This window comes from Mustela nivalis, assembly GCF_964662115.1.
Source record: "Mustela nivalis genome assembly, chromosome: 2".
In the NCBI taxonomy this organism is placed as follows: Eukaryota; Metazoa; Chordata; class Mammalia; order Carnivora; family Mustelidae; genus Mustela; species Mustela nivalis.
This window is the reverse complement of record NC_139021.1, coordinates 139523895-139546767: the sequence shown is the minus strand read 5'-3', so window position 1 is coordinate 139546767 and position 22873 is coordinate 139523895. Positions and strand designations below refer to the sequence as shown.

General features: G+C 57.0%; 1 protein-coding gene across 9 annotated transcripts in view; it reads right to left on the bottom strand.

The window, feature by feature from the left end:
- ZMIZ1 (zinc finger MIZ-type containing 1) overlaps nt 1-22873 on the bottom strand; it is a 232718-nt gene that overhangs the window by 153649 nt on the left and 56196 nt on the right. For all 9 annotated transcript variants that reach the window (XM_082719536.1, XM_082719559.1, XM_082719547.1 and 6 more), the window contains exon 3: nt 12722-12819. The gene's annotated coding sequence lies outside the window, so the exon portion shown is untranslated. The remainder of the gene's footprint in view (nt 1-12721; nt 12820-22873) is intronic.

Sequence of the window (22873 nt, the reverse complement as noted above, 5' to 3'; positions counted from 1 at the left end):
CCAGGGCCAGCCCCTGGCAGTCACACCCCCCACAAACAGGCATCCCTCTGGGATCATGGCCATGTGAGGGCCAGGCCAGTCTGAGGTGATGGCTGAGGCCCAGATTTACAAACACCAGACCAAGGAAAGCCCTGGTCTTGATGGCGGGAGGTAATGGGTTCGAGCGGAGGCACTAATGTGACCAGGCCCAGATGAAACCCTGGTTTTGCTGCTTGCAAGCCACATGGCCTTAGTCAAGTCCCCTAACTACCCCTGCCTCAGCTTACACTGTGGTATAATGGGGAGGGAGGAGGTCTAACTGGGGTAGATGCGTGGCTCAACTCCTGCCTCCGGAGGTTACAGGGGCTCTTGCTGTTTATAGGAAAGCCAGTCTTCCGGTCAACAGCAGCCCAGCGGCAGTCTGCAGGGTTGTTGCTGGGAAGGCTTGGGAGGGAGCCGCCGGGCATATTAATCATCACGATGCCCTCCGCAGCCCATCCCAGGATGCTTACTCAGGCACCTGCCCAGGGAAGCCTGACTGTCTCCTCCCGACCCTGCTTGAATGGAGGGGGATTCCAACCCTGCCTTTGCCCTTTTACCCTCGGCTACCTGAGCCCAAGCCTCCCCATCCCAGGAGGTCTCATCCTCCATGTGTAATGTGAGAGGATGATGTCTGCCTAATCCCCAGGCCTTCGGGAGGAGCTCTGGGAGATGGAGAAGGTGGCCAGGCCAGGTGACGTGCTGTGAGGAGGTCCCCATTTTGTCCCATGAGCTGCCAGCCTTGGCTGACCCTGGGCAGCCCCAGAGCCCAGCCCTGTGGGAGCCATCACACACCCAGAGCGTATCCCAGGGTCCCAGCAGGGGGCACGAGGACCTCTGCAGCTGCTTCCCAGCTGAGGTGCCAGGGACCTCCTTCTTCCTGGAGTCTGGGGTCTTCTTTCAGATGGAAGGGGTCCCTCAGCCCAGCTGAGGGGACTTGGGGGGGACTTGGGGGGGAGCCACCTCTCATGTGCCCATCAATCTTTGGTACAGAACTTGACCTCTGGGACTGGGCCCCTGGACAAGCAAAAGAGAGGGGCTGAGACCAGTCCCCAAGATGGGTATCTTCTTCCGTTGTGCACAGCCCCCAGCATTGGCCCCTGGAATGTTTGCCAGATACATGAGGAGCAGTGAGGGAAGACGCAGGGTGAAAACAGCTTTAGGTCAGAGAACACAGGCAGCTGACCCCTTGCACGGCGCCTTCCACATCCAGCCCAGGCATGGCTCTATGTGACACTGAGCACTGGTTGCCCCATTCAGTCCCCACAGCGATGCTCCAAAGCGGTCCCGGCACCCTTATTTCACAGATGAGGAAGCCGAAGCTCGGAGACATGAAGTCAGCTACTCCTGGTGTCAGAAAGTGGCACAGCTAGGTTGGGTGTAGGCCCAGAGCTCCGGAATCCACAGGCGGGCCCCCGGTGTGGACGGCGCAGCCCACCACAGGCCCCCCAGAGCATGGGTGCCCAACCAAACCCTGCCCCAGGAATGTGATGGAACTGGGTGGGGGTGTGCTATTTTTTGGGGCTGCCCTAGAGCCCTCAGGCAGCAGGGGTGAGAGCCTCTGATTAGCCCCACCCTTTCTCCAATCCAGAGAAAGTGTGGCTCAGGGAGGGAGGGGACGTGTCCAGGAGCATGGTGAGTGTTGGGGGAGACTGGGACCTGGAGTCTAGGTGTCCTGACTTCTCTGACTTGGCTCTGAGCTCTTGGAAACAGCACCATCAGCCCGGCAGAGCAGCCCACGGTGCAGATGCGGGCGGGAGAGAGGAGGCAGAAGGCCCAGGGAGGCCAGGACAGCACGCAGCCTGATGACACATAGGCCCAGCAATTCCTGACTCATGGCCACCCATCCCGTGACTCCACCCACCGCCAAAGTCCCCAGCCTGGCTCACACCCCACGGCCCACTGCAACCCCGAAGCCCCTCCTGTTCAGGACCAGAAAGCCACAGAGGGAGGAAGGAGCTGTGGGGCCCCACCCAGGGCCGGGTAGGAAACCCAGACCAGCTTAAGGAGGAAGGACACGGACTCAGGGACATGCAGAGGAAGAGACATGAGTGCTAACCCGGGCCCCTCCCTGTGGTGCCCGCAGACCTCCCGCCTGCGATGGCTAGCACCCTGGGGACCACAGACCCAGTTTATAGGAGGAAAACGGAGGCCTGCCAAGCCACCCACTTGGGTCAACCTTAGCCACATGGCTCCTTTTGAATCAGAGCCCCATACCTGGATGAACAAGCCAGGCTTCCCTGCTGCTGCTTCTTGTCCCCAACAATGTGTTTCTCCTCTCTCCAAGAGCCTTCCATGGCTCGCCGTTGTCTAGGAGGCTCAGTTCTAACTCTTCAGCCTCATATTCAAGGCCTCAGCCTGTCTCTGACCTGTAACCTTTCCCTAAACATATCTGGGTCTCCCACATCTGCACCCCTGCCCATATTAATCCCGCTGCCAGGAATGTCCTCGGTGCCCGCAGCCTGATGCAATGGGGAAGAAATGAACACCCGCCGAGGGGCTGCGGGGGCTCAGACGATGTGCACTCTGAATATGAAGGACTCCTCACAGCTGGCTCTGAAAGGCCCATGTGGCAGATGTAGACAGCGAGGTTCAGGGGCTGAGGTGTCCAAGGCCATGGGGGCTGAGCTGTGACCGCACCACAGGGAGGGGCTGGGCCGCATTGACCTCTGGGTGTCCCGGCTGCTGACAAGCCCTCGGCTGGTCCACCGGCTCAGCGTAGCCCCGAGACTGTGAGCCTCTCTGATCTCACGGCAACTCGGATCCGCTCACTTGGCATCCTGACCCTCCCCCTGCCCCGCTTTGGGAGCAGGTGACACTCTAGGTTGTACCCCCTGCTGATACTGAGCTGGGTGTAGGCTTGGGGTGGAGGCCACGGGTCAGAGAAGCAGGGCAGCGCAGTAGACAAGGGCACGGACCCTGGGACTGGCTGCCGGTTCAACGTCCAGCATAACCACCTCAACAGGCTGGTTCACCTCCCTGTGCCTCTGTTTTCTCCCCGAGAAATGGGGGTAAGGGGAGCAATGACTTCACAGAGATGGGGAATATGCATTTCTGTAGACAGACGGTTAGAGCGCTGTAGAGGACTACAGAGGCACTCAGAGCTCACGGTATTACCTCGGGTCTCCCTGTGCCTTGGGCTCAACATCACAACATGAAGGAAAACCAAAGGCTTCTGAGTGCCTGCCAGGAGGGAGGAGGAGGACAGGAGATTGGTGGCACAGGGTCCCCTTCCTGGTTTCTGGCCCCCAGGCCTGCTCCCCTGGCCCTCCTGCCTGATCACTGTGTGCAGAGACCCCCCTGGGCACCATCACTCAGACCCCGGGAGGAGAGAGAAAGGCAGACTCCCTCCTAGGGGCAGATCCCCAGCTTCGCCCCTGCGCTGTTGCCCCAGACCTGGGATGACCCAAGAGAGGGGTCATGCCAGCATCGTCACCCTCATCCACATGGGGACACCAGCAGCCACCCATATCTGTCTCCTTGCTTGGGGCTTAGCACAGACAATGCACCCTGTTGGGCTGGAGACCAATGTCTGGGATACATGACTGAGGCTCCGGGTCAGTTAATACCCAAAGCATAGGGTATAAATTCATCCCACCCACAAACCCTTCATCTCATGGGATGCTCTTAGTGGGGGCAGAGCTGCTGCTTCTCTCTTTTCTTTCTACAGCTGAGGCCCAGCGTGGTGGACTGACTTGCCCAGGTGTACCAGCAAGCTCGTGGTGGATCCTAGACCACGAAGCCTGGTCTCTGGGCTCCCGGGCCTAGCCCTACGATGAGGTTTCTCTTGCCACTTGCTAAAGGTGACCGACTGTCTGGGAGAAGATAAGTCATCAGCATGTGTGGGTGAGGCATGGGCGTGGGCCCAAAGCTTCCACCCTTGGGAGGACCTAGAAGGGGATCAGAGCAGGTCAGAGGCAGGGCAGCCTGAGAGCCTGAGGCCCGGCTTCCTTTCTCGAGAGGGTATGATTCCTGGCAGCAGCTCCCACGGGAAATAGTAGAAGCGCCACCCGCGGGAAACGGGGTGGGACACAGGGGGTGCCGGGCAGGGTTTCCTTTCGGGTGGGTGACCTGCGTGCCTGTGACCCTGGGGCCAGGCCGGGGTTGGGCTTTGCCTCATCCCTGGCTCAGGCCCAGACCACCCTGAGTCCCATCCTCCAGGCCTTCCCCGGCTTCCTGTCCCACTGGCCGCACCCGGCCTGGGAGAGATGCAGGGTGGGGAGGGCCTCCTCACAGACGCTCAGATTTTCTGGGGCAAGAGCGGGGCAGACTGCCCCGGCCTGCTCGGTGGCCTCTGGCTTCTGACCTCTAGACCTCCGGCTACTGGTTTCCTAGCAAGAGGACTCCACAAAAGCAGCAGTGGGATTGCACACAACTCCGGGCCTAGCTGAGTGGGGGTTGCAGGAACCAGCCCCTCCTGGGGGGCCTGGAAGCACCGTCTTCCCTCACTCAAGGCAGAGGGGCAGTTTGAATTCTGAGGAGCCATGAGGGAGGGATGAGGATAAGGGGAGAAGTCGAAGAAGGGATAGCTGTCAGGCCTCAGAGGAAGAAATTCCCACTGGTGAAAGATGGGGGGGGGCAGAGCCCCCTTCCGCAGAAGGCATGGTACTCTTACTGGGCAGCGCAGCCCGACCCTGGAACAGCACCTTGTCTGACCCTGGCCTGGACCCTGGGTGCGAGCCCTCCATCCCATTCCCAGCCTTGCACACCTGTATCCTTACATGTGTTAGGGGTCTGGGGGCAGGGGCGGGGCCGGGGGTTGGCTGGAAGCTTGACCCAGTAGCTGTGGGCCCACCTATGGCCTTCATGTGAACCCAACCTATTCCCTGTGTCTCAGGAGCTGGAAACTCACCTGTCCATAAGTGGGGATGTGGTGGGAGCATCGAGGTTGGTGGGCTGGCCCAGGGAGGGGTAAAAGGCTTGAACAAAGGCCCTTAGCCCCCAACCCTGCTCCTCCTGGTTTCCTAAGGTACAGGCTTTGGACAACGCCAGCACCCCTGGTCTCTCTCAACGCTGCTGGGCAAACAGGCGCCTCCGAAAGCAAACAGGCCAGAACATCCAGAACGCTCCTCCAGCCTGCTGTAAACCTACCAGGGACAGAGGCCTCTCAGAGCTCAGTGCTGGGGAGAAGCACAGAGGGGAGGTGGTTTGGGTCGGACTGGGGCTGGGCCCTGCCTGACATCACCCCAGGAACAGGGACAGAGCTGGGAGCCAGGTCTCTTGCGTGCACCACAGGCAGCCTAAGAACCTCCCTGGAGGCCATCCTGGGATGGGTCTGATCCCTTGGGCAGGAGCTCACTTTGGCGGTGACTTATCCATATTCCTCAATCAAATACACCATGATGGGGCTGTCCGTGGCCCCAGCTTGATGTTCTGCCTGGGGGACTCTGTTAGGGACGCCAAAGGCCTAAGGTCTATGGGCCCGAGGTAAGCAGGGTAGAAGACAGAAGCCAGACTCCAGCCTGGTGGGTAGCAAGGGACAAGTTACCAGGAAGAGTTACTAAGACCGCCACGGGGCAATAGTGTTTCCTGACCTTGGGGACATGCGAGCTAAGGCCAGGGACACACTGCCTAGGTGGCATTCTGGGACTCTTGCCTAGTACCTGCATACCCACCCCATCCAGGATTCATATTCAGCTGTGGGTGGCAAGATGGTTGGCCTGTGTCACCAGCTCAGCCACTGGCCCACCAACTTCTATCCCCTTCTTGAATAGGAGCTTCCTGTTATAACAGAATAGCCTTGGGCTCATGAGCTGGTGGGACTCTTCCGGGCTGAATACCCCTAAATCCTATTGCAACAGAAGCAAGGTCTGACAATGCTCTGTGTGGCTCAGATGTCAGCTCTCTGTGCCCCTCATCGTGGGCACCTGCTGGGTTCAGCTCTCAGTTCCCTGGGGAAAGGGGATCCAGGGCCAGGGATGGGTCTTGTACTGAGCATAGCCTGGCACAGACTTGGCTGCCAGGAAATGTTGGTCAAAAGAAGGAGAAAGAGAAGGAGCAGGGAGAAAGGGGGCAATCAGACACTTGAACCCAGGTGGGCTCTCAGAGGCTCCTATGGGCCCCCCACAGTCCTCCTGCTCCTCCAAATCCCAGCGGGATTGTGTTTTCTATAGCTAAGACATGCCAAGTTGGCTGGGTAAATCTGGAGGAGGCCCACTTTCCCTGGGGCTCTCCACCCAGGGGGCCTTAGAGAAGGCCCTGAAGTCTCCAGGGTTCAAGGGTTTTGTACTCTGCCTACATCTGCTCTGGTTCTCATCACTCTGGAGGAAAGGGACCCTCCTCCCCAGCCACTAGGCACCATCTCTGAACCTTGCTGGTTACGCCCTGCAGGTGCAGGAGGCCCATTCCCCTGGAGTGGCAGTGGCATGGGACATGGCTGCTTCATGACGGGGGCATGGGGTCTCTGCAGTCACAGGCAATCCCACCCATCCAACAGGAAGAAAATATGTCAGAAGGGCAGGGTTCCACAGAAGTTCCAGAAGATCTGTGTTCCGACGACCCTACTCCTTGCTCAGCTCAGCCCAGGTCCTGGCACACAGCAGGTGCTTAACTCCCACCTGTTGAATTTATCAGTGGCCTGCTGGATGCATATGGGAAGGCCTGACCTGGGCTTTCCTGCTGAGGGGACAGAGCTCAGCAGCACGCTCCAGGGCACGTGACAGACGGTGGGTGCATCCGCGCCTGCCCCTCTGCGAGGCTGGGGCCCTGCCCTCTTCAGCCCTTCCTGGTCAGAGGACATTTCAGGGCTGGGAGGGTTCCCTAGAGTCACCAAAGCCAATACTTCTGCACAGATGGAGGTAGGAGGGGTCCAAGGAGGGCAGGAGGTCAGAAGCTGGGCCATTCCCGGGCCGGGCCTCCCCGCCCAAGAAGTCTAGGGCTGCCCCCTCTGTCCCCAGTGATCTTATGTCCACCACCCAGGCCAGTGTGGCCCCCTCCCCTGACTCCATGTCTCAGCCTCCATGTCTACAGCCTCCTGGCTGTAGCCGGCCTGACTGCTTACTTAGACAAACAGGGAAAGCAGCCACGTGACTGGCTAAGGTTTCCTGGACCAGACACGGACACACACACACACACACACACACACACACACACACTCGCAGTGGGTCAGGTTGTCATGTGGCCCAGCAGGGCAGGGACTGGGTCAGCTCAGGTTCCCATGTCTCTGAAGGACAAGTGACTGGGCCTGCCTTTCTTCACCCAGAAGAATGCCTTCTCCAAACACTTGTTTTCTGCTTCCTGGACGCACCAGAGCCATGCTGGATGGGAAGAGAGTGGAGTGGGGGTGGGGGGGGAGGAAGGGGGGAAGGAGGGGGAGGAGCCTGCGCCCAGCCCGCTGGCCCCTGTGGGGTGTTTTCCTTCCGCCCTCCCCACCCAGAGGGCAGCTGCCTGCTGGGAAACCTTGCCGCCCAGCCAGGGAGAAACCCCGAGCCCAGCATTTGGATGTCAGGCAGGAGGGAGGCCGCGGCTCTGGGAGGAGGCTGCATGTGAGTCAGCAGCAGACCTGTCAAGGCCTCGTACCAGAGACGGGTTTTGCAGCAGGACTCCGTGGCTGGCCCAGGGGGCATCCAGGGAGGAGAAAGGGTGGGAGAAGGGGGGGGGTCTGAAGCAGCTCTGCCTTTGGTCTGTTTTTCGGGAAAGGTCTGTGGGCCAGGGTTTTGAGGGCTCTTCCAGCTTTGGGGCTCTGTGTCTCAGATACTTCCCTAGAATGGCAGGCCTGTCCCCACAGCCCACTTAGGGAGAAGGAGATCATGTCTCTTGACAGGCAGGGCTGAGACCGGCTGGTAGGGGGAGGGGGTGCCATCAGCCCACTGCCCTGGCCTCAGGCCGGACTCCCAGCAGGCCAGCGGACACAGGAACCCACCTCCCAGACACCTCAGGAAGGCAACAAAGAGATGAGGGGCGTGGCTGGGAGTTCTCAGATAGAAGCCACTTCCGGCCAGGCCTGGGTAAGTCCTTCAGCCTATGCTGTATCACCGAATCCTCACAGCCACTCCACTAGGTAGGTGATGCTGTCACCCTATGCGACAGACGACAGACAAGGGCTCAGCAACCTGAAGGTCACAGGGTTAATATGGGGCAGACCGGGATCTGCTCCCTGACCGTGCACTTCCAGCGTCTATGTTCTAACCAGAACCCTAAGTCCCTGGGGCGGGGTGCTGGGCTGGCCGGTCCTCTACAAAGCCCAGACAAGGGGTCCCCTGGGATGTACAACCCCCACGGCCCCAGGCAGCTTCTGGGAGGGTCCCCAGGGTGCGTGGACGAGGGGGGAAGACAGTGTGGGTGGGGGAGAGCAAGGGCACAAGGGAAGATAGAGACAGCAGGTGGGGTGGGGGACAGGGGAGAGAGATAGAGACAGCAGGTGGGGTGGGGGACAGGGGAGAGAGATAGAGACAGCAGGTGGGGTGGGGGACAGGGGAGAGAGATGGGAGAAACACAGAGAGAAAGGGCAGGAGAGGAGAGGCTGGAGAAACAGAGATGGGGGCCAGGAAAGCTGACGGCAGGAAGGAGGGCAGGCGGGAGGGAGGTAGAGGGGAGGAGAGGAGGGCAGACACAGCCCAAAAGAGTGGAGGGGAAGAAAGGAAGGAAGGAGCAAGGGGAAGCAGACGATGTGGGGACTAACCCAGAAGCAAGGGGCAGGGATGGGAAGGCAGGAAGGAGAAGCAGACAGACAGAAAGGGAGCCGGGGTCAGAGAAGGAGAGGGCCCTGGAAAACCGAGAGGCAGAGGGAACGCACACCCGCCCACCGAACATTAAATACCTAACAGGAGATGACAAATCAAATGGGAATTACTGCGGTAAAAACATAATTAGAAACTTGATTGAAGTTAAACAGAATTTACATAACACTGCAAATTAACTTTACACGGAAACTATTCACTGGGAAGGCAATGAAAAGGCATTTCATTAGTAATCTATATTTAAACAATAGGCACAATGGAGCCTTCTGATGAGGAACTTGGTGCCTTCAACCAGAGCGAGTGCCAAAGGCTGCTGGAGGACAGAAGGCAGTGGGTGCTCCAAGAGGAAGTGGGCAGGGTCTGGGACCTCTTCCTTGCACCTGCTAGTGGGGGCTGGGGCTGGGCAGACGCAGGGGGCCGGAGCAGATTCTGGTACAGGTTCTGCCCTTGGCTTGCTGTGTGGCCCTGGGCAAGTATCTCACCTTCTCTGGGCCTCTGTTTCCTCATCTACAAAATGAGGACTTAGATGATGAGGCTCACATGAGAGTGCCTGCCAGCTGGGATATTGTAGGAAAGCCTGGGAGGTAGTGGCGGGCAGAGGTAGGAGTCTGGGCTCGGGATTCAGAAGGACTCGGTTCAGAGCTCTGCCCTGCCACTTAGTAGCTGTGATATCATGCAAGCTTCTTCCTCTCTGGCCCTGCTTTACCCATCTGTTCAATGGAGATAAGCCCACTCCCACCCAACATCACCCAGGCAGTGGAAGGATTTAGGGAGAGATTGGGTGGGGACAGGCTTAAAAAGTGAGTCTGAAGGCAGGATTACTTGTCCCATCCGCCTGGAACACTAATTAGATTACCCACAGCCTCCTGCCACAGAGCTGGGCAGCATCAGAGCCGCTTCCCATGGCTCCCCAGTTCCCAGTGCAGAGACAAAGGCGCATCTCCTAGAAGGACTGGGGAGGGGGCCACCAAGTCTCTGCTTGGCTCCATCCTATCCTCCGTGCGGAGAAGACTCCCAAGCCTTGGCTGCATCCTGGTCTTACGAGGCTGTGCACTTAGGTGGATGTGCTGGACTGTGCCCCCCGGGAGGCCCCCAGATGGATTCATGCTCACACCCTACCTCCTGTTCCACTCCTGGGCCCCCTGACAACACGCACCTGCCCTGCCCCTGGGCAGCAGCCCAGCTCCGCAGCCTTCCCTGACAGAGCCGTGGGCATCCCCTGAGAGGGAGTGTGAAGCCCCACAGACTCACAAAAGAGGATGCCTTCCCCCACCAAATTCGCACACAATGGCCCACCAAAGGCAGCGAGCTCCTCTGCTCTAACTGGTGATCGGAGCGGGCAGCTCTGACACACACTCATAGTCAGGAAGTTTCTACGGTTTCTTTTAAGATAAAGGATCCAGCAGTGCTTAGAGATTCAATAGGAAGCTGCTGGGTGCCCTTCCCCCTGCAGGCAGCTCCAAGCGGCTGCCTTGAGCCCTGTGTTTTCAGACAAGTGCTCCAGGCAAGGGGGAAGTCTCCTGAGCCCAAGAACCTCACAGAGGAGGTGGGAGGTCAGAACAGGTGGAAACTTCTTTAAAGAAAGTGCAAAGTGTGCAGACATCAGGGCAGGAGACTCCACTGAGACCAGGGAATGCTGGCCCAGGTGACACAGAGGTCCTTGGATATGGGCTCACACTCAGCCCAGATGCCCACGGGCCTTGCCCCTGTGTGGCCAGGTGTGGAGGGGGAAGCTGCTCTGGTTTCTCCCCTCTCTAAATATGGCTCATTGACTGAGGCCCCCGAACCTTTTCTATGCTGTTCCCTCCACCTGGAGTGTCTTTTCCCTGCTTTGCCAGCAAAATTCTCCTCATCCATTGAAAGCCTGCTGTCTCAGTTCTCCCATATCTCTGGCTGCACCTTCTCCGTCTCCTTTGCTGTCCCTGCCCTGCCTTCTCTCCCTCCAAGGGCTGGATGCTTGTGACTCGGGACTCAGGCTTCTCATCGGCTCCCTCTCCATTCGCTCCTGACGTGACCTCTCAGCCTCATGGCTTGCAACCTCTTCGGTGCATAGCAGCTCCCACACTTCTATCCCCAGTCAGATTCTCTCCATCTTCCAGACTCCTGTACCCAACTGCCCGCTCAAGCTTCCCACTCAGGTGTCTCAGAGGCATCTCCAAGTTCATGTGTCTAAGACACGCTCCTCAGCTGCCTTCGGCCCTGCTCCACCATCATCCATGGCTGAGTAAATGACCACCTTTGTTCTACCAGTGGCTCCTGTCCCAAACCCAAGAGCCTTCCTTGACTGTCCCCGTCTTCTCTCCTCGACACCTCTCATCCACATGCACGCCTGTCTACGAGGTCTTTGGAGTCATTCGGACTCCCATGGTTCCCAGCCCCTTCCCCTGCTGGCTCTAGACCCAGCTGCCACCACCTCTACCTGGGTCCTGGCCACCTCCCTGCTCCACTCTTGCCTTCCTCCACGAGTGGGTCCCCCAGGGGATTTCCTAACCTCTCACTTCGCTGCAGCCGCATGGCGTCCTGGCTCCTTCCTTGAATGTGCCAAGCGCCTTTCTTACTCCTTCATTCCATTTACGTCTCTGTTCAAAGGCTGCCTTGTCAGAGGCCTTTTATGATCCTCCTTGATCCGAGGACATCCACTTCACCCCGGCAGACTCTGATCCTTTACTCAACAAGCTTCCCTTCTTAGAACTTGGCATCACTGGACATAACATATATCACATCTTAGGTCTTTTCTGTCCATGCCTCTTCATGAGAATGTAAACAGCATGAGGAAAGGAGGTCTTGATCATTTTGTCTCCTGCTGGGTCTCCGAAACAGCCCCTAGTCCCTGCACGGAGACTTTCTTAACGAACACTTGGGATATGAGTAAATGAACGACACCACTTCTTCTGGGAAGCCTTCCCTGACTGCCTGCCTGTAGAAACTGCACAAAGCCTCTTCTCCTCCCTTCCCTGTGTAATCAGAGATACAACACAAGCCTTGAGCGCTGAACTTATGGAGTTGGGCCTGCCTCCATTGCAAACTGCAACCTCTCAGGGCAAGGCTAGATCGGATACCTATCCTCCAAACCCAGCCCTTAGTGTAGGCCTGGCTTGGTATAGGAGTCTGTGAGTGTTGGATGTGTGAGCTAATAATGAGTAAACGGATGGCTGGAAAGACAGGTGGGTGAACAGAGGAGTAGATGGATGGACGGATGGAGGAGTGATATGAGGATTGATGAGGGGAAATATGGCTCCGTGAGAGGATGGATGATGGACGGGACGTAGGGATGGACAGGGGGATGGGTCTCACCACAGTCACACAATAAAGACTAGTTGGTTGCTTAGGCTCGACAGGCAAAGTTCTATGCGGTGAGTGGGCAAGACCAGAGCAGTGTCATGAGATTCGATGTGTAGAAACGGATACCAACAGACAGGATTGAGTTGAGCCTCTACGGTGTGAGCGGCGCTTGCTGTGTGACCATTTCCCTGTGCCTAGGTCTTGCAGTATAAACATGCAGATAATTATTCCTACCCAGGGCGATCAGGGAAATCGCTTTGAAATTTCAAATACTGCCACAAAGGAGATCATGGCCACATTTCCAACAACTCACATGTCTGGCCAGTGCTGCCTCGGAAAGCTCTCTCTTCTCAAGCCCCATCTCGCCCCGCTGAAGTGTACCCTTACTGTTCCATCCACAGGGGCTGGAACGCTGGCCACACCCACAGAGTTCAGACAGAACCAGGCTATTGAGCCAGATTAACTCCACATAACCATCAGGTCCAACGGAGTCACAGAATCCTCAAGAACTGAACTAAACCATGACCCATTTCCGAGATGGACAAACTGAAGCCCAGCGACATTTTGTACCGGACACACACAAGGAGTTATGGAAGTCTGACAGCCTGGGTCAGGGGCTGGATGTGGAGACCGATGACCCTGAACTCAGCCAGCCCTATGGTGACCCGGCTGCCTGACCAGGCCCCTGGCCAGGTAGGTGAAGGTGGCTGGGTAGCATGCACGCAGCAGGGGTCTGCTGTTACCTTTCTAGGTCTGGTAGCTGAGGGACGGGCGGTGGCTCTCTTCCTCACACCCCTCACAGCATTGGTCTGACACCGAGCGGCTCCTCCTCCTCCTCGTCCTGGGTACACAGGGACAGAGACAGGACACATGTGAATAGCCAGGGACAAAGACCGCAGTCCATTCCCCGCACCTCCATCCCCCGCCCCCCCCCCCATGGCCAGGCTAATCTCCGTGGCCTCTGGAGCCACTGATGCACACCCTGGGGCCCCATCTCCCCATCCCTGTGGCACGGCCACGAGCCAGCCAACCCCTCCTGGTGGGAATCTTGAAGACTAAAACACATATTTAAGTTTTGTTTCTTCTGGTGCTCGGGAGCTTTGTGTCGTTGTCTTTTTTCCTCCTGGTGAGAAAAGCAGAAGGCCATGGCCTTCCTGTGCAGCCCCCAGGCAGGGTGACAGGGAGAAGCTGTCGGGGTATTTTTAGCTGGCTACAGGCCCCCACAGCGTCTCCTCTCTGCCGTGCTTGGCTCCGCGGAATTATCTCACAGGGCCGGCCGGCAGCCGCTTCTGAAGCCGCTCTCTGACCCCTGCCTGAATTCCTTCCTCGGTATGAACTGCTTACCAGATCTCTCGCCAGCACTGGGGGCCATTTTATGTGCGTCCACCTCTTCAGAAAACTAGCTCACTTCCTGCCCTTCGTGACTCTTGGTCCCAGCTGAGTCCCGTCTGGACAGCGGCTTAACTAACATACATATTTTTGACTTAATTAATATTTACCTTTACTTCAAGTCACTTTTTTTTTTTTAAGCTTCAATAAATCTGGCCTTGTCCAAATCGATCATATCCACGAAACAGCCCATCTGATATGCTCATTTCATATTGCCAATATCCCTTAATAAGTACACGACCAATGAAAGAAAAGTGTATGTCTTTCATTTACTACCGAATTCCAGAATCTTGTCACAGGCTACCGGAGTTACATGGGCCGAGCTTTGGCAAACTCACTGTTGCTTATCAGCCCTCTCCTTGCACAGAAAGAGTCATGGGGAGGGTTAGATGGCTCACAGGGCCCCAGAATCCACTAGCAAATAAGGTCAGGGGAAGTATAAGGAGGTCAGAGTCATGATGTGCTAGAAACTTAATACTGTCCTGTCTTCACAGCACTGGGCGAGACCATTTCTCTCCCCACAGGTGAACCTGGCTGTGAGAAGCTAGGCAGGTGGGCACTAGGCCTTGTGAGGAATGGGGCCCCAGGATGGGGTGTCCTAGTGGAGGACTGTAGGCCACACTCGAGGACCAAGGTCCAAGATGGCATCTTTTCTCAGTATTGAGATCTCTAGTTCCCATCTGCCCCTTGCACCAGGATCCCCCAGGCCAGAGTTGGTCATCAGGGGCTAAAAGCATAATCGCTTCTCTGGTTAGATTTGAAAGCACAGAATGCCTCCCCCTCTGAGCTTCTGTGGCTCTGGGTGCCCATTCTGGTATTCCAGAGTGGAATGAGTGTTCCCAGGTATGCCATGAGGGGTAGAGCCTGAGGACGCCAGAGGCCTAGCCTTGTGGTTCTTGCACCCCTCCATCCTTCCCCACTCTGCCCCCAGGTTGGAGACCCTGACTGGGCCCCCAGCCCAGTGCCCCGGTGCCTGCCCCTCCCGCTGAGAACAGGATGTGGGTGTCAGGAGGTGAAGGAGAGTGTGGGGTCGGGGTAGGGAGTGGCCTCGGGACTGACTTCCTGAAGGCTGATCGGTTTACCACAGTCAGTTGGGCCCAGGACCGCACAGCTGTGAGTTATAAATGTCCCTGTCAGAGCCCAGGCCGAGAGGCCCCTCCGCTGGTGGAGGGTCCATAGCCCCCACTCCTCCAGGGGGCTTTCCAGGTGAGGGCCCATCCTCCAGGAGGCCCTCCACAGTGTGTAGCCCTCACGATCTCTAAGCTCGCTCACCTCCTGTCTCTATGATGTCTGAACCAACAGGGTCTAATCCCACCTCCCCCTGCCCACTCTATGCCCTTCCAGGTGTGAATCTTGTGGTTCCAGCTACCTTGTGAGCTCTCAGAGGGCAGGGACCAGGCTGGGCTTCTACCCGGCTGAAACCCAGGACTTGGCACACAGCCAGCCACCCTGGTGACAGCCTCAGGAGCAACTGTTCCAACTCAGCAACCTGCTTCCCACGACCCCAACCGCCTCTTGTGCCTGCCCACTGGGGCCCACATAGCACAGAAGGGGCAGGGGAGGAGCGGGGGACAGGGCTCCGGCCGGCAGCACAGGGACGTTTGCCCACAGGCATGGGGCTCTTGAGATATGCCCGTCCAGCGACTCCTTTGAAGTCCCATTCTTCCTGCTTGCTTTCCTTAGGGCTCCCTCAGCCTCAGGTGTGCAGTGTGGCTCGCAGTCTGGGGTGCTCAGGGCCAAGCCTACAAGGTGAGAAGCTAGGTCCCTCTATCCCCCAAGCTCCGGGCCAGGCCACACAGGGCCAGGCCTCAGAAGTGCAGTAAGGGCAACAGGAATAAGCAGGGGGTGGTCCCGGCTCATGGGGCTAAAAGCATATACTATTTTGGGGTCCTCTGTAGACATATATATAGAATTAGAGATACTTACTTAAAATGAGAAAAGAAACACCATCATATTCCTAGAGCCTCAGGAGTCTGGGCCCCTCTAAACCGTTTACCAGAGATGCTCACACAGGAATGTTCCCGACATCAACCTGCTGCCCGCCCCACCTAGAACACTCCAGAGCTGCCCGCAGAACTCCCACTTTCCCCAGGGTGGTGCAGGGGTTGGGCCCAGAGGCCGGAGCTTCATGAGTTCCTGGCCAGTCGGCCTCTGATCAATAACAGTGATACAACTGCCAATGAACATAATATCTAACATTAACGGGCCTTGACCTGGTACCACTCTAAGTACTTGATGTGAATGAACTCATTTAACCTCCCCACAACCTACAAGGTAGGTACCCTGCCTATTTTAATAGGCGAGGACACAGTCACAGCAAGGTTCAGAAACCAGCCCGCGGTCACACAGGCAGGATATGAACCCCGACAGCCCAGCACTGGTGCAGGTATGAGCCCGCAACCAGTGTTCCCGGGTCCTGCTCTGGAGGGCCCAGGAACCTTTTCTCTGACGCAGAGCCTCGGACAGCAGCGGAGACCAAGGGTGGACACTGTGTGAAGTCCCCTCTGCGTAAACCATTCATTCCGCACAAATCCTCACGTGCCAGCACCAAACTTGTGACAGTAAACAGCCCCCCCCCACTTTCTCGCTTTGTTCAGAGCATGCTGGGGTCCTCTCAATGGGCAGAAGTGGGCACCCCACTGACTTCCTGGGGCTGGGGAGGTATCCTGGAGATGGGCTGGGCCCACCCAAAGAGACCGTGAGTCAAGGGTGAGGAGGGGGCTTTGCTGAAGGTCACGTAGCATGCTGTCCAACTCCTTCATCTTATAGACACGAGAAACATGGCTTCCCCAGGGCCACCCAGGGAGCGGTGACCCTGCGTGAGGCCCAAGGCCAGTCTCTGTAGGGGTGGGGCAGGTCGCCAGCAGCCCCAGGGGCAGTCAAGGCCTGGTGCTGGTGGGACCGGCTGGCCAGGCCACAGCAGAGCGAGGACACAACCCTGCCTTTTGGCCTCCTTGGAGCAGGCCCTTTGTTTTCTCTCTCTGTTTTCCATCTGCCCGCGCCCCCAGCCTTCCAGGCTTCCCCTGATTGTGTTCAGGGCGATAAAAGGGCAGATGAGCGCGAGATCTCTGGCAGCCGTCACCTCACATAGACACTGTGGCGGCGGCGGGTGGCTGAGGGGGGCCCCGGGCGGGTGACTGGGCTCACCACCAGCTGTGTGGAGCGCTTCTCTGAGGGACGCTTGGCCCATGGCCCTCAGAACCCTTTTGGCAACCCTGGGAGCAAACCACCACCACCTCCCATTTTACGGAGGGTGAGGCTGAGAGTCCAGAGAACAGTGGCCAGGATGGGTCTCTGGTTTCCGAGATTTCCAACAGGCCATACCAACCAGGGTCCTGAACTCTCTGGCCACCCACAGGACAGCTGGCCTCGTTAGTCGTTCCGCCTTTATATCCAGAAAGGGCCATGTTCAGACTGTTCAGGAAAAAGAGAGTGGAAGGTCAGCCAGGGTCTTGTCCACCAAGGCCCGGGGAGCTGGCTGGTCAGAAAGTCCCCTCGGAATCACTTAGCCACAGCTGGTCACTCTGTGCAAGATGGAGCAGAGTCTGACTTCCCGCCTCCCTGAACCAGAGTCCTTTTAGACTGCTTCTGGAGGCAAATGCTTCCTCTGTGGTGGGCTAATTCCTACTGATAGCAGTGAGAGCAACGTGATCCAGGGACACTGCCGGCCTGGATGTGGGATGGGGCAGTGGCGGCCTGCAGGCCAGGGCCTGGCCAACCCTGACCTCAGGTCCCTGCCACCGACCCTGGCCTCGCCCGCCTGGCCTCCTGTGACCTGGTGCTCTCAGACCCTCCCTGAGCATGTCCCCAACTTCAGTTACCAGATACTTTAAGTCTCATCCGTGTTCTATCTAAATAATTTATGTATTGTTATTGAAATCACTTTCTTTTTACATACCCTCATTCAAAGCAATACTGTATGAAATCATGGGTTTCCTATATTAATCATATGTTTTTCTAATTTCCATAAGGATAAATATGTAACATTAAGATCTGAAATTCAGACACTCACACAGGCCCTGGTAGCCCACAGAGCTTGAGGCACAATACTGTGTGCAGGCAGGTCCTGGGGGAGCTGGCCAAAACTTGGGGGGGCGAGCCTCTGGAGGTATGCTCAGGGGGCTGTGAGAGCAGAGCCCTGTGCTGGATGGGGAAGTGGGAGGAGGTGTAAGTTCCAGAAAGGTACACAGGTTTGGTTTGGCAATCGGCTCAGACCAGACTACACATTCTCTCTCTTGGGCCTGGAGTTTGGTCCCGATATTTCCTAGCTGCAGATAAAGCCATCTCCTACTGAGTCCTCCTGACCCAAGCACGATGCAGCCAGAGGAGCCCTGGAGGGGGAGCCCAAACATGTGGGGCAGGGGTCTATCTCTTTATTAGGGGATGCTAGACCTCTCTGGGCCTCAGTGTCTGCATCTGTACAGAAACTGTGAATGAGCCAAAGGTTCCTCTCAGCCTCTCTGAACCATGGTGACCTCCGGGTCCCAGGCAGTTCTTCTCACCACCAACAGAGACCTCCCTTGACCCATCCCTCGCACACCTGATCAGGGGCCTCACGCGACTTCTGGGGTGCCAAGGGGAGACAGGGCCATCCTGTGTGACAGCTACAAAATTAGATAATCAGCTAATCACCAGCAAATTAGCATCCCATCTTTACATAGAACAAATATAGTATTTACGTAAAAGTTGTTAGGAGTTTCTCTCTTTTTAATTAGCAGAAATAAATGCAAAATAAATGGTAATTAGGCAGCTGATGGATTTGGTAGCACAATTATGCCTGCAGCCGTGCCCTAGTCCTTAAGCGTGTGCGCCGAGGAATCAGAGGGGCCTATTTATATAGTTTATTTATAAAACAAAGTTAGCAGAAACAGAGGGACGAGGCCTGGGCATTGCTGAGGGAGGGGGTCTTGGTTGCAGGGGCAGGGCGCTGGGAGGAGAGGGGTTTCAGTGCCCAAGGAATGGAGGGGTGCTTCATGCTTAGCGCTGGGCTCTGGAAGTGTACCACCAAGGCCCCCACGTGTCTATTTCAGGCCCTGCATGTGTCACTGGGAATGGCCTCCCTGACAGGAAGTAGGCTAGAGCTGCATGGAGGGTCTGAGAACAGCTGTTCTGTGCACTTCTGTCTCTTTCCCTCCCCTGGTTCCTACCTCTCTCTTCTTTGCTGGCCCTCTTCCTTCACTGAGTATTCTCTGTCCTGCACCCAGAGACATACTCTTCTAGAATATTGCCCATTTCCTCCAGAAACTCAGGAGAACCAGGTGCAGAATAAAGTACCCAAACACTGGGATTACATTTCAGACCAGTGGAGAACCCAGTGGTAGTACAGAGGCAGGAGTCCTCAGAGGAGGCAGCCCAGAGGAAGAGGTAAGAGCTGGGTTTTAAAGGATGTATAGGAGTTTTCTGAGACGGTGGGAAGTAACAAAAGGAGCCACATGTGCAAAGACAGGGAGGTAGGAAATAGCATCCCATGACTGTAGGAAAGACTGTATCAAGGTTGTGGAGGCTAAGGAAATAAGCAGGGCCTAATTGCAGCCGGTCCTAGATGCCAGGCTAAGAACAGGTTTAGACTTGATCCTGGAAACCATGGCAAGGTCTGAATGGAGAGAGTGGGGCAGCCCCTTCCCACTCCCAGCTCATTTCTTGGCTTCCCCTCCCCCAACCCCAGAGCTAGGGAGAGGGGAAGGCCACAGACCATCAGAGGCAGCTGGTTCAGCTCAGCTGAGTGAGCACAGAGCAGGAGGCTAACCTGATTATAAGGGACAGGAGGTTTGTCTGCAGGGCGGAGGGTGGGTGACTGCTCTGAAAGTGACGGAAGGGGGGCATGCTGGGCCACTCTTGAATCTCTGGAGCAAGAGGCCTGCCTGTCCTAGAATGGAGCACCGTGCCCTGCCCCCTAACCTTGAATGCTGGGGTGGCCTCACCAAGCCCAGGGGAGGGGCGACAGTACTGCCGGAGGCCCCACCCCCTCCCAGACTCCAGTCCTAGCTGTGTGGCCTTCTGCTGTGACCTTGAGGAGCCACTCCTAACTCCAGGCCACATATTCTTGTCTCCAAAACAAAGACCTATAAGAGAATGGGGGATAGGCAGTGACCAGTTTGGCCCACAGTGCCAATCCCATATAGTGTGATGTGCCTGGGGTCACTAAAGCCTATGTGCTCTCAGGGACTTAAGAGAGGTAGGCAACCTCATCTGCCACAGTCCCTGCTGCTCCCTCCTGCCCTGCCCCAGCCCAGTGCACGGGCTTGTGAGGCATGCCACACCAAGAGTTGAACTGAGACCCTGAATGATAACCACCTAAGGCCCTTCCAGCTGACAACCTGCGTTCCACAGTCCAAAAGCTCAGGAGCAGGTGAAGGGACAGCAGAAAGCCTAAGAGTCAGAGGAACTTCCTGTCATTAACCCTGTAGGAAGACAGTTGGGGCCCTGGGGCCCTGGGGAGCCTCTGGCTGCAGCTGGCCAGCAGCCCTTCCCTCCTCACCACCAGTGACCACCCTCGACTTAGGCTGACCGTGTCTAAACTGGGAGCAATGAGCTACCCATGCACCCAAACCCGGGGCCATTCAAAAGCTCAGACAAGCCCTGGGCAGCAATCCGCAAGGCAAAGCCCTGGGTAGGGACTTCCAGCAGCGGGGTTTCTGAAGGATTACACAAAGGGGGGACCCTCATGCTCCCTAGCCTGGCCAGCTTTCCAACCTCTATACCATCCCTGTACAAAGCAGTCCCATCCTGGTCTGGAAATGGCGCCTGAGCTGCAAGCCATTGTCACTGGGGACAGAGCTCTGAACTTGTAAGGGAAGACGAAGATCACACCCTCACCACTTCTCTGCTCTGTAGGCTGCGCTCCTGCCTTTGGCCAAAATCAATAAGAATCTGCACTGTGATTGTTTTACCAGCACAAGAGGCCGGCTCCTTGCGATGACATTCCACCCCTGGCGGCGCCGGGGGTGTCCTTTTGTAGCTGGACCCCGAGAGGCGGGGTGGGGTGGGGTCGTGATGGGGGGGCCCGTGCAAGTGGGGGAGCAGAGAGGGGCTCACAGAGCTGCTCTAAGTGCCTCTTCAAAGACAAGCCCGGTGCTATTCATCAACTGGTTTTCAGGACTGTGAGAAATCAATGGCATTTGTGCTGCAAACTCATCATTAGGACAGGAAAACTCTGCAGTGGAATTGATTTGTTTAAATATAATAACACAATTTAACAGAAAACCGTGGGGGTGGGGAAAAGACCCAGGCAAACAAGACAGTTCAGAGGACGGCGAGAGGCACCAGCCTGGAAATACCTTACAAGGCAGCAGTCAAACCCCAGCACTGCCCCAGTCTCCTCCCCAAACACAGGGGTGAGGCCAGGCGGTGTCCCTTGTCCTCTGTCACCGGAAGCCAGGCAGCTCACACCCACTCTCGGAAATGCCCCTCGGCAGCCCGAGGATGAGCCCAGGGGCCGGCTGCTCACTGTTGTGTTGTTCTTAGAGGTGACTTTGGCTTGGTGAACATCGGTTCAACCCAACAGACTCTTAGTAGCTACCTGTGAGGGGCCATGGGAGAAACGGAGATTAAATCCTGGTCCCTGCTCTGAAGGCATCCTGTGAAGACAGGGTGGGTAAGGCAGGCATGCAGGAGACAACCTGGAACCAGGGAGGTCTGCGCTTCCTGGGGTCTTAGGAGATGTGGGGGAGCAGTGCTGGGACAGGATGAAGAGCAAAGAAGGGACAGTAAGGGGGCAGAAATGGAATGTCCATTCAAATAACAAGGAGGAGCCCCTAATCTCATGAATAGGGGAGCTGCCCACTCTGATGGTAATGATGAGAGATAACTTTATTGATCCTTAAGATGTCCCAGGGCCCCACAAATACTCAACACCCATCACCACACTGACTCTCAGCCTCCTATGAAGGATACTACCCATATCCCACAAATGGTACCACTCAGGCTCAGAGAGGTTAAGTGACTGCCCAAGGTCACACAGCCAGTTAAGTGATGGAGGTGGGGTCAGATCCCAGGGCCTGTGCACTATTCAGTGTACCTCCCGCCCTCACTGGGGCTTGACCTCTACATGAACTGGGGAGACACGGCTCCTGCTCTCTGCAGCTAGGGTATGAGGTGCACTGGATGGCTCAAGGGAAAGTCTAAGGGATGGCGTGGGGTCATAGGCTCTTGCTACAGGCTTTGGCCCTGCAGCCTGGGTGAGGCAGGAGCGCCAGGAGCAGAGCCGGCCTGGCACTCAGGGCACTCTCCGACCTCACAGAAGAGCTCTTCCAACCTCCCCCAGAGGGCAGGGATCCTAGGGAGGAAAGCGGCGGGCCAGGTCCTAGAAAGACATGTCTGTGGCGGCGGGGGGAGAGACACCCAAGCTGGGAGGAGGGCTGGAGAGGTTCAACCCTTGTCTGAGGGTTGGGAGAGCATAGGCAGGCTGAAGTCCTCAGTGGAGGCCTGGCAGCTTGAGGCAGCCTCACCGAGCTCAAAAAGGGCTTTAATGTCAGTTTCAGAATTTGGACTTCATTCCTGCTGACAGTGGGAAGCCGGGGAGGGCAGCAGACGGCCGGACAGAGGTGAGTCATGGCGAGGCAAGAAGAGGAGAAGACCCTCAAAGCCAGCAGAAGGTGGGGGTGGTGAGAGGGACACAGGTCCGGAGATGGGTCAGGGGGTTGAACTGACTGTTGGAGGTGGGAGTGAGGGAGGGGAAGGTGTCCAGGATGACCCGGGCATCTCCCCCAGCCCTCTGGGGCTGGGACATTCAGCTGTGCTAAACCAGTGGCTGAACCGAGTCAACAGGAATTGACCAGAACCCCAAGGAGCATTGGGCCCCTCCCGCTAGGAAGTCCTGACTTGGGGGGACACTGCTGGCTGGCAGGCTGTCACCACCTCGGCTCTGTCCCCCTGCTGACCTTTCTCCTTTGTCAGCAGTGTTCTCTATCAATTCACCGGAAGGGCCAGTGCAGTCTCGCCAGGCTGCCTGGGCCAGGGCTGGGGGCGGGGGCTCGCTCTGCCTTCCCTCTTTTAAGGAAGAAGTCTCCAGAGCATCTCTAGAAAGTCAGGAGCAGAGATGCCAGAGTGGTGGGGGACGGCCGCACCCCTCCTGCTGGCAGATGGGAGGGAGGGAGAAGAGGAAGCTGGTGGGGGGTTGGGGGAACTGCAGCCAGGCTGTGGGGGATGGGCAAGGAGGATCAGTTTAGAAGAGGGATCTAGGATGTGGGGGAGGGGACCCGGCAGGAGCTCCTGAATAACCCAGAAGGTACCAGCCACCCCTGAAGCCAAGGAGGGGGTCCAGAGGGTCTGGGGGGCCTAGGATTTAGATGGGACTAGCATGGTCAGCTGTTCTGGGGTGCCTGGAATGGAGTGGTACATGGGATATGGAACTCCCAGTACTAAAAACTGGGGGGGGTCCCAGGCAAACCCTAACCGTTGTTCACCCTAGCAGGGGTGAATGTAAATTCCAGTTTTTAGTTCTACCACTTTCAGACTGTATGTGACCTCTCTGTGCCTCAGTTTCCTCATCTGGAACATAGAGCTTG